Raw genomic sequence first — 16,066 nt, 5'->3', positions numbered from 1 at the left:
TGGCCATGTCACGATGGTGGTCTCTTCCCCTCCAGCAATTTCCATCAGAGTGGACAGAAGTGGGGACCCCAATAGCATATTCACCTGGGTCATACAGAAGTTGGTTTCATCCATACTCCCCCAAGTTTTTGCGTACCCCCAGCTCTCTCTCTTGCCAAATGCCCTTAGACATTAAATCTGTCTAGTGGCTTGGGGTTTGCTATCTATCATAATCTTGCACTTTTTGATTGAAACCAAGGAAATCATTGCTCTGCTCTCCTTTCTGCTGTGCCCCTGTTATGGCACTTCTCTCCCTCTCTCTCATGCTATATTGTCTGGATTTTATGTAAAGTGAGGGCAGGAGCCTTGTCTTTTTCATCTTTGAATCTTCTGCAGCCTTGCTAATCAGAGTGTGGTTTGCATTGTAATAAGAAGTCCAGGGAATTCAGTAAGGTGTGAGCAGCACTGTCCTAGGCATCCAGCACAGCACTCTTTAAATGTTGGCTTGAGCCGGGAGGTGGGCGTGTATATGTATGGTTGGCTAGGGGCAATGCACTTTTGAAATGACATGTTTTGTGGGTCTGTTTTACCGCCCCAGTTAAACCATAAGCTCTTCAGGGTGGGGACTATGTGGATTCCACACATTTCTCCCAGCTCATATTCAGGTGCCATTGCCCAGGGAGGACAGGGCCTTGCATGTGGCCTTGGGAACCTCTTTGGCTCCAGTCACCTTGTCTTCTGCCTCTAATAGATGGCCAGCAGAGGAGGAGATACAGGTGACACGGGGGGGCCAACAGCCCCCAGAGGTAGGGGACCTCAGTACAGGGAAGAGTGTTTATGATAATAATTTATGGAGATGGTAGCTCCTTCTCTCTTTCCTAGTCTCTGTCCCTCATCCACCTTCTCTTTTACTCTCCAGCTCTCCTGGCTGCATGGTCAAGTCCTCAGTGACACCTGAACCCTTTATTACACATTCCACACTAGTTGTGGTTTTTTAGTAAATAGAAAGGGCCGTGATAAGGCATCTGGCACTTGGTTTTGTTACTGCTCTTGACGAGCTGCAGTGTTTGGGCAAAGGTCTTCCAGGCTCAAGCCAGGGAAGAGTAAGCACAGCCCAGATCTGGCATGCAAGGATAGACAATGGCCTTAAGGCCACGAAAAAGGAAAGTAGGAGTTGCTCTGGAGAGAAGGTACAAAATAAAATAAGATAGTCAGGGAAGGTCCCCTAAGAAAGTGATGTTTCAGTAAAGACATAAAGGTTGTGAGGAAATAAGCCATGTGGATAGCTGTCTCCCATTTTGCTAAGAATTTTTACTGGTCCCATATGTTCATTGTTTATTTGTTCCTCCTTTTATGCTTGCTTCTGGATTGATTACTTGGTAGTATTCCATTTTGTTGCCTCTTTCACTTTGAAGCTAGATGTCTGTTTTATCTTTAATGATTGCTTTATGGATTACGATGTGCATCTTTAACTTCGTACAGTCTACTTTGGATCTACATTATATCACTTCACAAATAATGTGAGAAACTTATACTTCCATTCACCCTTTCCCGTCCTTTGTCTATTACTATCATCTACTTTACTTTGTGCATATTAAAAAAAAAAAACTCCATAATACATGGTCATTACTTAGGTTTAAATACTCAATCGTTGGGGTGCCTGGGCAGCTCAGTCGTTAAGCATCTGCCTTTGGCTCAGGTCATGATCCTAGGGTCCTAGGATTGAGCCCCGCGTCGGGCTCCCTGTTCCACAGGAGGCCTGCTTCTCCCTCTCCCACTCCCCCTGTTTGTGTTCCCTCTCTCACTGTGTCTCTCTCTGTCAAAATAAATAAATAAAATCTTTAAAAAAAAGTCAATTGTCTTCTTAAATAAAGAAAATAATCTTTTCTATTTACCCACATATTTACCATTTCCAGTGCTTGTCATTCCTTCTGGTAGTTCTAAGTTTCCAACTGAGATCATTTCTCTTCAGCCTGAAGAACTTCCTTTAGTTTTTCTCGAAGAACAGGGTAGAAAACAGCAAGGAGGCTGATTTGGCTGGAGCAGAGTGAGAGAGGCAAGTAGGAGGAGATGGAATCTAGAGGTAATCAGGAGTCAGTTAGGCTCACCCTTGTAGGCCACTGCAGATTTTGGCTTTTAATTTGAGTGAGATGGGAAACAATTGGATGGTTCTGAGCAGGGGAATGACACTATCTGGTACGGGCGTTAACAGGATTGCTCTGGCTGCTGGGATGAGAAGAGCCTATAAGGGGCAAGAGAGGCAACGGGGAGGTTGGTTTTTGCAACAATCCAGGCAAGGGATAATGGTGGCTTGGGGGGTAGCAGTGATGTAGGGAGAAGTGCCAAAATCTGGATACATTTGGAAGGCACAGCCAATGGGGTTTATGGACAGATTGGATGTGAAATGTGAGAAAAAGAGGAGTTGAGGATGACCCATAAGTTTTGGCCTGAGAGACCAGAAGGATGGAGTGGCTGGTTGCAATGGGGAAGACTGAGGTGGAGCAGGCTTGTGGGAAGTGTACCCTTTAGTCATCCAAACAGAGATGCTGAGTAGGCCTTTGGTCTGCAGTTCAGGGAAGAGAAATGGGCTGGGCTTATATATATATATATATACTTTTTTTTGGGGGGGTGTAAGTGAATGAGTAAATGTGACACATCTTTGTTTCAACATAATAATAGCTAATGTTTATTGAGTGCTTACTCTGCCAGGTATTGGACATTATTCTTACATTCTTACTCATTCAATCCTCACAACAACCCTACTAGTTAGGTTCTATTATTATCATCCACAAAAGGGGATGTATTAGTCAGTCTGCTAGGGCTGCCTTACAAAAGGGCTTAGACAACGGAAACTTCTTTGCTCACGCTTTTGGAGGTTGGAAGTCCAAGACCGAGGTGTCAGCCAGGGAACTCACTGGCTATAGGTTTGGTTCCTCCTGAGTCCTCTCCCCTTGGCTTGCAGATGGCTTTTTCTTTGTACACATACATCCCCCAGGGTCTTCTGTATGTCCTAATCCCCCTCTTTTTATAGGGACACCAGTCAGGTGGGATTAGAGACCACCCATATGACCTCATCTTAATTTAATTACCTCTTTCTACATACAGTCATATTCTGGGGTGCTGGGAGTTAGGGCCTCGACATAGGAATTTTGGGGTGGAAACAAGTCAATTCATAACAGGAGGTATGGAGAGACTGGGCAATGTTTTCAAGGTCATCCAGCTAGTAAATGTTGGAACTAGGATTTGAATTCAGCAGGTCTGAGTCATAGCCCACTTTCTCAACACAGTCTAAATAGTCTCCTGAGCAAAGCTATTCATACCTTGTTATAGTTTATTCTTCGCTCATTATAGCATACTCTACGCTTTCCCAATCCTTTATCTGAACCCTCAGAGCCAGATACTATGGGTCACATACCATGTATTTAGCTACCACCTTCAGCAGGATCTGGGCCAGCACTCCATAAGTAACTACTGATTTGGCAGAAAAATGTAGTGATAACCACCGAAAATGAGAGAAATCATGAATAGCTTCACATCATTTTAATAGGCTTTGATGCCTACTACATTACACATGTGGCAATTTTTGTTTTTGTTTTGTTTTTTGTTCTTAGGTTTTGTTTTTGTTTTTGTTCTTTAGATTTTGGAGCTTTGGGATTTCAGATAAGAGATTAGGGACACGCACCTAGAATTCCCTCCATTGTGGCTATCACTGTTCTCCTTGGGTTTTATACTCTATTCACCAGTTGTACTTAATCCCTTAGGAGCCACACTCCACTGAAGCAGTCTTTCCCACGATGGCCAACTAAACATGTGCTCTGTGAAGCCCCTTGCAGGAGAGGGGGATGGAGGGCAGTAAAGAAGGAGGTTGGGGCCCATGGCTTTGGTCACAGGAGGAAAAGCCCATTGGTCCTTGGGAAGAGGTTGTGGCTGAATGTTACCCCAGAGAAGCTGGAGCACCTCCTATAGGGGAGGCCACAGCCTCTTTCTCCAATCAATAGCTGATTGTAACAGGGCCTTCTGGTTACCCCAAAAGGATTCCAACCGTGGACCTGCAGGCTTCAGGGCAAACTGTGAGAACCAGAGGGAGAAGGACACTTTCCATAGCATTCCATATTGGCAGCTGCCCTCTTGGCCCAAGTGTGGACAATCCTGTGAAGAGAGAAGGCCCCTACAGCAATGCCATGTGGGTGGCACTGGCCTGAGGATCATGTAGGATCTAGAGACCTTGCCCACAGGGCTCTGCCCTGGGGACACCAGGTAACTCAAAGGTTTAAAGGCACTGAGCTCCTTGAAAGTGAAATTTGGGCCCAGAGTTCAGGGCAATCTAGACTTCCCTGTAACCCAGGGGAAGCACAGGCCCAGCTGTGGATACTGCCCTACGTGCTGTCCCCTCCCACTTCCTCCAGGCACTGCCTGGCTTCTGGGGCAGAGTTCTGAGTGACAGCCTATTAGATGCAGAGAGCCAGTAGAAATGCAGACTTTAGAACAATCTGTCTGGCTTTTTCCAGGAGCCAGACTGGTCAGCAATGGCCAGAGAAGAAAGGGCTCTGCAGGTCTGGGAGGACAGTGTGAAACTTCAACACGTGTGCTGTAAAACAGGCTGGTGTCCTAGATCAGGGCCAGATTCCCCCACACTCCCAAGTCTGCGCCTCTGCCTGCATCCCTGGAGATTTCCTTACAAGGCTCCATGCGGCTGGCATGCTCCTGCATGTCTGCCCCACTGTAGCGGCCCTGAAGATTCTCCTGGGGGGTGAGCACTGCCTAAGGGGTGCCCCCTCTCCCCACACTGGTGAGCTTTCTGCAGCCTGAGGACCCTATGGGGCTCAGGCCTGCCTTAACTCCGTTTCTCAGGAGAGAGTCACTGAGCCACGGCTTTCCCTGGATCTTAAGGGAGAAGAAGGAAGGGCAGTTGGATCTGGATCTGGATCTGGAGGGGAGAAAAGGGGAGAAGGTTGGGAGAGCAGAGATCAAGCAGATATCAAGTACTTACTATGTGTCAGGCACTTTGGTGTGAAAGTTTGGGGAGAAAGTTGGGAGAGCAGAGATCAAGCAAAAAACTAGAACACTAGTTCTCTGTTGCACTGGGATTCTGGTCTTCCCCGGAGCAGAGCCAGCAGCATGGTTGCCCTGTGGTCATGTCACCTGTTTCCCACAGGCCAGTTTTTAATATTGGCGTTGATTGCCATCACCACTGGCACCCTAATTAATTCATTGAGTATGTTTGCTTCTACGTGTATGCAAATAGATCTGTGGGCATTCCAAGAGTCCTGGTGTTATTTTTGTTCAGATTCCCAGGCTGGGAATGTGGGGTTCATGTGGGTATTTGTGTGGGCTGGGGACATTTAAGAGATGGGACCATTTCCTTTTTTAAAGAAAACAGCTCATTTTCCCTCTACTTCCTTTTCTTCTTTCTTTTAGAAATTCAGCCCTAGACTCTGTGAGAGAATGGAGAAATGTGAACCCAAACCCAAAAATGAAAGCCCGGAAGAAAGCCCCAACTCCTCATGGGAATGGGGCCAGCCTGCGAGGCACTATCTCCCTTGTGAAGAAACAGGATCACAAGACTGTCATATTATTTTTTACATTAATAATTCTAGAATTCAAAAAAACTTTGTTCTGTTACTTGAAGTTCTAAGTTATGTACTGGGAATGCAGATTATAATTGAAAGTGGGTTAAACCACAAGTTTAACTGCAGCCCCAGCTGGGGAATTATCTGAGAAATATTTAACATGTAAATCTTACTCTGTTCTTAATTAGTAATAGCTCTGAAAGACACAGACACTGAGTCACAGGGACACTGGTGGTTCTCGGGGGGTCACAGAGGAGACTCGGACAGCTGACCGATTATGCCCCTGCCACCCCTTCCCTTTTCTGGGAAAAGGAAGGGAAACAAACGTTTCCTGAGCATCTATGTGGTTGGCAACATGCTAAGGACTTGCATGTTTGTCATCTTATTTAATCCCCATTTTTTATAAACAGATGAAGAAACTGGAACTCTAACAAGTTAAGTAATTTACGAGGGGCACAGCAGGATTTCTGTGTCTAAGGATTCCAAACCTCACCCTTCTTTCACTACTAGCTACTTCCCTAAAACAGCCTAGAGCTGAGGAATCTTCTGCTTTACCAGCAAGCCCAGCTAAGGAGCCTGGTGGCTATTCTCCCTAATTGCAGGCAAGGTTAGAGGTGAAAATCTGCTGCTTCCGGAGATCTCATTTTGTACAACCACTTATATAGGATGGCGCATAGGCCCTAGATTACACTGGCTTCCATTTTACTTCCATATTTTGTTAAACTGCTGGATGAGGGACCACACTTTGAAAAGCACTATTCTAGAGAGACTCCTAAGGCAAAAGCAACCGTTAATAATAATTACTACCGGGGTGCCTGGGTGGCTCAGTCATTAAGCGTCTGCCTTCGGCTCAGTTCATGGTCCCAGGGTCCTGGGATCAAGCCCCACATCGGGCTCCCTGCTCAGCGGGAAGACTGCTTCTCCCTCTCCCACTCCCCCTGCTTGTGTTCCCTCTCTTGCTGTGTCTCTCTGTCAAATAAATAAATAAAATCTTAAAAAAAAAACTACTACCATTTATCAAGTACTTACTATGTGTCAGGCACTTTGGTGTCAAGCATTTATATACTATAGTTTCATTTATTCCTATAGTAATCTTATTCTGTATGCTAAGATTTTTAGGTAAATTATATGCTATTTTTATAATGCTACAGTTATTTTGTATGTGCTAGGTTTGATTCCCCAACTAGAACATGCACGTTCTGAAAATTTGGCCAATGTTTTTTCGTTCTTTTTTTTAATATATTTTTTTAAAAGATTTTATTTATTTATTTGAGAGAGAAAGAGAGAAAGAGAGAACGGGCAGGAGTCGGTGGGAGGGGCAGAGGGAGAAGCTGACTCCCTGCAGAGCAGGGAGCCCTACTAGGGGTACCATCCAAAGACCCTGGGATCACGACCTGAGCCAAAGGCAGATGCTCAACCAACTGAGCTACCCAGGCACCCCTGTTTTTTTCACTCTTTTTCTGGACCTTCTTTCTTATCCTGTGGTTGTCACACAGTGCTGAACCCATAGTAATAGCTATGATTTGTTGAGCATCTACTATGTATCAAAGCACTCTACTAGGTGATTTTTATAGTTTACCGCAATTTCTACTCCCCAACAACCACATGAAGAGGGTACTATAATTATATCCACCGGACAGGTACTATAACTAAGTTCAGAGAAATTAATTTACTATTCCCAAATCACCAGTAGGTGCCAATGCTGGGATTTGAATCCCCATTTGTCTGAGTCGAAGCCCTGTTCTTATCCTGTTATTCTGGCTTCTTAACTGATTCACAGCATTATGTCTGGCCATCTAATTAAATCCCCAAGAAGTCCTGGCTCCTTTTTCAATGCTCCCTGAGTGTGAATGGAGTTGAGAAGTGTTTGCAGGGGTGGGGGGGAGGTATCTTGATGACTTGGGGATGCTGGCTAGAATGGAGGGAAGGGTGCTGCATATTGTTTTCTTAATTTTATTTTTAAATTGTTCATTGCTTGTATACTGAAATACAATTAAGTTTTGTACATTGATCTTGTATTCTACAGTCTTGCTGCAGCTAAGAAAACAATTTTATTTGCAGTAGCACCAAAAAAAATAAAATAGGAATAGATTTTGACAGATATGCAAGATGTGTACACTGCAAACTATAAGACATTATTGAAAGAAATTAAAGAAGATAATACATGGAAAGGCAGCCCATGTTCATGAACTGGAAGACTTGATATTGTTAAGATGGTAATACTCCCTAATTGATTTATAGATTAAATACAATACTAATTACAGTCTCAGCTGGCTTTTTTTTTTCAGAAATTGGCAAATAGATCCTTAAATTTACATGGAAAAGCAAGGAACCAAGAATATCCAAATGATCCTGAAAAATAAGAAAAACTCCAAAGAGTCATACTTTCCAATTTCAAAAGTTACTATATAGTTACAGTCGTCAAGACAGTGTGGTACTGGCACAAAGGAAAGACATATAGATGAAAGGAACAGAACTGAGAGTCTGGAAATAAACCCTCAAACATAAGGCCAGTTGATTTTCAACAGGTCTGCCAAGACTATTCAATGGGGTAAAGAATGGGGGCGTCTGGGTGGCTCAGATGGTTAAGCATCTTCCTTCGGCTCAGGTCATGATCCCAGGATCCTGGGATCGAGCCCTGCATCAGGCTCCCTGCTCAGTAGAGAGCCTGCTTCTCCCTCTCCCACTCCCCCTGCTTGTGTTCCCTCTCTCGCTGTGTGTCTCTCTCTGTCAAATAAATAAATAAGATCTTAAAAAAAAATGGGGGAAAGAATGGTCTTTTCAACAAATGGCGCTGGGATCACTGGATATTCACACACAAAAGAACAAATTTGAACCCTTTCTTTATACCATACACAAAAACTAGCTTAAAATGGAGCCTAAATATAGGAGATAAAACTATAAAACTCTTAAAAGAAAACATACGACTGAATCTTTGTGACCTTGGGTTAGGTAATGGTTTCTTAGACATGATACTAAAAGCATAAGTGACATAAAAAGAATAGACCAATTTAAATACATAAAAATTTAAAAACTTCTCTGCTGCAAATGACATCATCAAGACAACACGTAAAAAGACAACTAATAGAATAGAAAGTATTTGCAAGTCACATATTTTGATAAAGGACTTGTATCCAAAATACATAAAGAATTCTTACAACTCAACAATAAAAAGACATATAACCTAATAGCAAAGTGGGCAAAGGATTTGAACAGACATTTCTCCAAAGAAGATATATAAATGACCAATAAAGCCATGAAAATATACTTAACAGCATTTGTCATTAGGTAAATACAAATCAAACACACAATGATTCTTTAAAAGGTTAAATATAGGGGCGCCTGGGTGGCTCAGTCATTAAGCGTCTGCCTTTGGCTTGGGTCATGATCCCAGGGTCCTGGGATCGAGCCCCGCATCGGGCTCCCTGCTCTGCGGAGACCCTGCTTCTCCCTCTCCCACTCCCCCTGCTTGTGTTTCCTCTCTTGCTGTCTCTCTCTCTGTCAAATAAATAAAATCTTAAAAAAAAAATAAAAAATAAAAGGTTAAATATAGAGTTACTATTCCATCCAGCAATTCCACTCCTAGGTGTGTTCTCAAAAGCATGGGAAACAAGTGTTTAAACAAAAACTTATACACAAATGTTCATAGCAGCACTACTCACAATAGCCCCCAAATGGAAACAACCCAAATGTCCATTAACTAATGAACAGATAAACAAAAGGTATTATATCCATACAATGGAATATTATCCACCCACAAAAAGGAATGCAGTACTAATACATGTTACTACATGGATGAATCTGGAAAATATTAAATGAAAGGAGTCAGGGGCGCCTGAGTGGCTCAATCAGTTAAGCATCTGCCTTTAGCTCGGGTCATGGTCCCTGGATCCTGGGATCAAGCCCCTCAACAGGCTTCCTGCTCAGCCAGGAGCCTGCTTCTCCCTCTCCTCCCCACTCGTGCTCTTTCTCACTATCTCTGTCTCTCTCTCTCAAATAAATAAAAAAATAAAATCTTAAAAATAAATAAATAAATGAAAGGAGTCAGTTACAAAAGAAAATATAGTATATGATTCATAGCACGTAAATGAAATGTCCAGAATAGGAAATCTATTAGAGATAGAAAGTGGATTGGTGGTACTTGGGCTAGGGAGGGCTTGGAGGGAAATGGAGAGTGACTGCTAAAGGGTATGGGATTTCTTTTTGGGGTGATGAAAATGCTCTAAAATTGTGATGATGGTAGGACACCTGGGTGGCTCAATCATTAAGCGTCTGCCTTCAGCTCAGGTCATGATCCCAGGGTCCTGGGATGGAGCCCCACATCGGGCTCCCTATTCAGCGGGAGGCCTGCTTCTTCCTCTCCCACTCCCCCTGCTTTTGTTCCCTCTCTCACTGTTTTTCTCTCTGTCAAAATAAATAAATAAAATCTTTAAAAAAATAAAAGAAAATAAAATTGTGATGATGGTTACAAAACTCTGGAAATATTTAAAAAACCCTTAGTTTGTACACTTTAAATGGGTGCATTTTATGGTAAGGGAATTACATGGCAGGCAGTGGGAAAGGTAGCTAGGAGATGTGTCTTATACCTCATGGCTTCCTTAATACTCCTATTATGGCTTGGGGCACATAGTATGTGCTCAATAAATAATGAAGTAATCATGATTTCAGTCAAACTTATTGGGGACATGTAGAAATAGGAAGAGACCCCCATTGCCAAAGAACCAAAAGAGATCAAATAAAATGACGTCCCCCAAACATAAGACTAAATTATTTTTCAGAAATCACATTTCAGGGCACCTGGGTGGCTCAGATGGTTAAGTGTCTGCCTTCAGCTCAGGTCATGATCCCAGGGTCTGGGATCGAGTCCCGCATCGGGCTCCCTGCTCCTTGGGAGCCTGCTTCTCCCTCTGCTTCTCTCTCTCCACACCCCCATGAATAAATAAATAAAATCTTTAAAAAAAAAAAAAAGAAATCACATTTCAAAGATAATGGCACACACTCTTTTTTCAGTACCAAAGAAATGGAATACAGAAGTTCTCTGCCTTCAAGGAATTATTTGAGCAATAAACATTTAAGCAAACCTTCCTTCTTGCAGACAAGGAAAGTGGTTAGCTGCTTTTCAGAGAACTACATTCTAAACCCAAAACCACATCAAGATTCTTTTTTTCACCTCCCCTCTGAGAGTTTACCTAGTCCAAAGGCACAGTGAAGGCCATAATCTATGACCCTGTCTCAGAGCTGATATAAGCTGGGGAAATAGTTTCGCCCTGAAGTTAGTAAGAATTTATGCCAGGGGCTTATACAGAGGTCAGTTTCGTAAGAGGGGTTAGGATTGAAAAACTGATTCTACTCTGAAGCATCTGGGAATTTTTGATATTTTCTCCAGCTGTGAAGTCCAGGATTGATCATGACATTTAGTTTCTCCATCAGAAGTTTACATAGCCTCAGATAATGCTTAGGAGTAAATGAAACCTGGAATAGCCTCCATAACCTGGTTTGATTTGGGGGTAGAGCTCAGAGTTGAGGTTGCCCTTCATTTCTTAGAGGTGTATTACATCTAGAACAGGTTTAGTGACCCTCAAGCCTTGGGAGAGAGCCTCACTGGCCCTATCATTACCCAGTTTCATGTTGCAGTTTGACATTTTTTTTTTTAAACAAAGTAAACCAGTATTGGTAATTTCAGGCTGAGCTGGTCCCAAAAGAACAACTTGATATTTATCTAAAGCATTGTTTCAGGAGCCCTCACCCCCGCCAAGGATTAAGTCAGGTTAGTGGTGCAAAGAGCATCTGAGAGCTGGAGAGACCCATATAGCGGTCACTGGTTTAGCACAGTGCTCTCTCTCTCTCTCTCTCTCTCTCTCTCTGGGTGAAGAGACAGTGATAACCCCACTCCCAGAGCCATTTCAAATGTCACTCAGACTCAAACAAACCATTCTCAAATGCGGATGATAACATTAAAGGAAGCAGCCTCTCTACACAGATTGACTTCTACTGAAACGTTGAACGTTTTACGAGTCCCTTTTCTGAGCTGATGGTTGCTGCTTTGGATGAGAGAGGCCAGACAGAGGTGCCAAAGGCAGGAAGAAACCAGGGTAGGAAGAAAGATTAAGGAAATAAAGAAATAGTGCTGCAGGGGGGGAGAGGGAGAAGGAAGTTGGCAGAGAGGGACGGGAAGTCCAGGATGCGCAGGAGCAGAACTACAGGGCTGAGGACCTATCCTCGGTTCCAAAAGATTTCATGGTAAATGTAGGAAGGAAAACAAAGCCAAGTGCAATGTGTCTGCCAATCTAGTGGGCTCGAGACACCACAACAGACATCTTGGCTGTGTTGGCAGGCTCTTCAGCACCTTGGCCCAGACACGCCAGTACTCATCCTTGAAAGGCAGGTGGCAGGGTAATGGCGGCTGCCTGGGACTTGTCTCCTGCATCCAAGAGGACTTCTTCTCTGAGCCCTTGGGATTTCTGATTGGTTGATCTCCTTGGCTGGCAAAGCTCCTGGACCCTGACCTCCATCTGGCAGCGTTCAGAGAAGAGGCTCCCGTTGGTCCCGTACAAACCCCATCCAAGCAACAGACCACAGTCCCTTATCCAGGCATGCACGTTAGCCTAAACCCACAGGGCCAGGGCAGGGGTGGAAGATAAGGCCGTGTGCTAAGGTAGGCAAGGATAGAAGTAGGAACTGAAAATGTGCCCCAGGGCCGATGCCGGGCTGCTGGGCCGCTTCCTGCGGGGTGATGCAATCGCTTCTGCCGCAGGTGGTGGTGGTGGTGGTGGTGGTGGGAGTGGTAGCCACTGAGAGAGGCTGGAATTTACCTCACTAGGCTGCCTCAGGCTTGGCCTTCCTGTTCTGGGGGCTCAGGGGACAGCGTGTTATTGATGGGGGAAGGGGAGTGAATTCCGTCAGTGCGGGGGGGGGGGGGGGGTGGGGGGGTGGGGGTGGGGGGGGGACTGGGTGTGCCTTGAAGGCTGTAGATGTAGGGGATGTGAGCACTGGCTTTCACGTCACACAGATAGGCCTCAAATCGTGGAGGTGTTGCTGGCTGCCTGTCTTTGGAGAAGTGACCTTAGTTTCCGTGACTGTAAAATGGCACTGATGGTGCTAGCTCCCTCTTGGGGTTGTTTAGGATTAAGTGAGCTGCCTTTTGTCTCGTGTCTAGCATTCCGTAGGTGCTCGACAGGTGGGAGTTGTTTGGATTATAACCTAGGGACCTCTGGCAGAATTGGGACAAGAGGCTGGGGTCGTCCCCAGAGTCCTAGCCCAGCCAAGCCAGCAAGGCATGCCGCCTCTGAATCTGCAGGGGCGAGGACATAAGTGTGGTGGACGGCGCCTGTCGACGGCAGAGCTGGGAACTGAACCCAAGTCTCCTCACATCTTTCTACTCCACCTGATGAGGGGTGGGCCTTGGGAACAGGGAAGAAGTGGGGCCTCGGACATTTCCAGGATACCCCTGTGCAAGGGAAGGTAAGACCGCTTCCAGGGAGGCTCAGCCTCCCTGGGAAATCTGTTTACCTTTAGCTTGTCCCGTGGCAGCTCTCCCTGACAGACCTTCCTCCTGTCCCCAGTTTCTCTTTGAGATGTGCATATGGGGGTTCGTGTTTGGGGGAAAAGGGCGTGGATATGCTCAAGGATGCCCCAGGGATATCTGTACCTCCAGCCTTTCACATGGAGCCTAGCACATGGCAGATGCTCAGTAGATGTTTGATGAACTCACACCTGGGTGATGGGTGATGGAGCCCCTCTGTCTTTGCCAGAGAGTGACCCTCTCCCACTCCAGGACAGTAAGGACTAAGGGTTTGGCTGGGAAACAGATGACCCAATTCATCTTCTTGGTCCAGATCCTCTTGAGCACCAGATTCAAAACCTGGGAGGCTCTAGACTCAGGAGGGACTGCTTCTCAGCTCTTCCAGGTGGCAGGTTTCCTCGATAGCAATCAATCATTCTCCAGCCTGAGCCGAACACTTCTGAGGTTTCCCTGACAATCCCAAGGAGAAGTATGTACCGACGTCCTGGTGTATCTTTGCCCAGGAAAATGACTGCGTCCTGGGTGAAGTAGAGTAAAAGGAGAGTATTTTGATTGGATTTCTTCATCCCTTGGCAGGATAAAGCCTACTTCTTTTCCGTGGGCTGGGCATGTTGAGCCCTGGGCTGGGGAGGAGGTGGAGGGGGGAGCTGAGGACACCGCCCTGAAGGCCATGCTTGTAGTTTTCCTGTAAATGTGTCCCCACAGCCAGGAGGAGGGTGGTCTGAGGGTACCAAAGACCTGGCAGCATCACCTTTGTCTTCCAGGAGTTGGCTCTGCTGGTGAGAAGAGACTCGGTTAAGGCCAGCCATCCCAAGTGAAAGACACAATGGAGATAGAACATTTATGGAAATCCTCCACTGCAGGGTTTTTTCCTCACTCCCCAACATGAAACTATTCATATTTTTAAAATCTGGAAATGCATATTTATTCATTCACTGAAAACTGAAACTGAATGTGTGCTAAATGTCATAAGTCATGGGATCCTGGACTTCACCTTATCTTTTAGGTTCCACTGGGCTTTTGCACGGCAGCCTCACTCTGCATCTTCCTTTCCACCCAGGTCTGGGGCTCCAAATGTTTTCTCTTTAGCACCTGCTTTTTCTATTTACATCCCACTGAACCAGTGATTGGCAAGTAGTGAACTCATTGACTGGAAATCAAGTCTCTCCACTTGCTTACCCAATTAGCAGAAACCAATCTGTCTATTCGGGTATATTCTCTCTCTCTCTCTCTCTCTCTTTCTCTCTTACATGTAAACACACACACTGCAACTCAGAAGAGAGTGACTGTTCCTTTGCAGACAGATGGAATGATGCTCCGAAAGATAATTTCATTCTGTTAGAGCAATACCAGCAAGGGAAGGACACTCAAATCTTCCAGGTTCCTGATCTTTCTTATGGACATGATCCCTCCTGGAAGAAGTTAAGAGGCAAGAGGATCAAGCACTATGGACTCCCCCACCAAGAACCCCACCATAAATCAGTTTCCAATCTAACCCCTCCCTGGGGGTTGAGTTACAAACCTCAGCAACCCCGGGGGCAGCCTGCCTGGTAATTCCTATTATTCAGCTGTCAGCTGGTTTTTTAAAAACCTCCCTTCCCAGTGATCCAGTTACCAGAGTTTTAGAGCCTATTCCTTGTCTCAGAGAGAAATCCTATAGCCAGGTGAAACAATGGAGAGGGTCGCTGCCTGCTTTCTATAGGGAGATGGATTTTCTCTTCTGTTGAAAGCAGCCTCCCCTTAACTCTTTGTGTCCCTCTCAGATTGTTGGCGCCTTTCAGAGCAACTATGCCTTTCTCCGGGGACCCTCCTTCTACAGCCAGCATCAGTCAGCAGAGGAGAAAACAAATTGGGGCAAGGGGTGGGAAGAGAAAGAGAGAAAGGATATTCTCCAAAATAGATTGCTGCGTCGGCCACTAGGGTGCTGCTGTCGGTCAGGGATTCAGAGCCCAGGTCTCCAGTCAAGCAGGTCCTGACACTGCTGAGTCTGCCCTGTGCTGGAAGGGGAGGCATGGTACAGAGGGAGGGATCCGCTTTGACAGTGATGAGAGGTGGGGAGTGAGGCTCCTGACCTCCCTGACCCCTTTATCCCTGACAGTCTTTTCTGGTCCCTGCAGCTCAGAAGGCTGGGCCCCTGCTGCTTGATCTTAGAGGCTGAGAGCACAGGAGGCCGAGCCACTGCGTGTCCTTCGGAAACAGCCTGAGAGAGGCTGGGAAGGCCTGGGAGAGAGGTCTTAGAAGAAATGTCACTAGAGGGTGTGACCCTCCTCCCATCTTGCAAACTATCCAGACCCACTAAGATGATCCCTTCTGCTCCCAGCCCCATTCCCCTACACTGGTGATTTTTAACCTTTTATAGGGTCACAGGCCCCTTTGGGAGACTGTTGTAAGAGAGCTATGGAGCCACCCCTCAAAATATTTGTGTGAACCCACATACACAATTTAGCCAGTTTCAGGGGTTCAGAGACCCTAAAACTGAGGAGACCCTGGTGAGTCTGGCAAGTACATGGAGCCCAGGTAACAATTCTGCTCTACCATCTTCCTTACCTTGTGGACCCAATTCTGCCATGATGAAGCAAACAGCAATTGCAGCTTGGAATGGGGGTGGGGGCTGGGAGGTGGGGAGGTGGGAGATGGAGACGTGGGGGTTGGGGGCGGTAAGGAAAATGAACATGACCTCTGCCCCCTAGGGCCTGTGCTGCCTGAGAAGAGAGATTCAGAGCTGCTCTATCCTTAAGTACTTTCTTGATCCTAAGTAATACCCATAGTCATCACTGGTCAGCTTGAGACATTGGCCCAGAAGGAAAGCCATTCAGAAGAGAAGGATGGAAGGAAGGGGGGGAAAGAGGTCTGTGCCTGGTGAATGTGGTGAGGGCTCCCCAGTGCCCTGCATGGAAGCTGGGCTTGGTTTCCTCATTTCCCCACATGTGGCATGAATGTGAGGTCACCCTGACCAGGTGACACTCCCTCTTGGTCAAGCCTCCTAGTAAAATAA

Source organism: Zalophus californianus, chromosome 6 (assembly GCF_009762305.2).
Source record: "Zalophus californianus isolate mZalCal1 chromosome 6, mZalCal1.pri.v2, whole genome shotgun sequence".
NCBI lineage: Eukaryota > Metazoa > Chordata > Mammalia > Carnivora > Otariidae > Zalophus > Zalophus californianus.
This window is presented reverse-complemented; position numbering follows the sequence as displayed.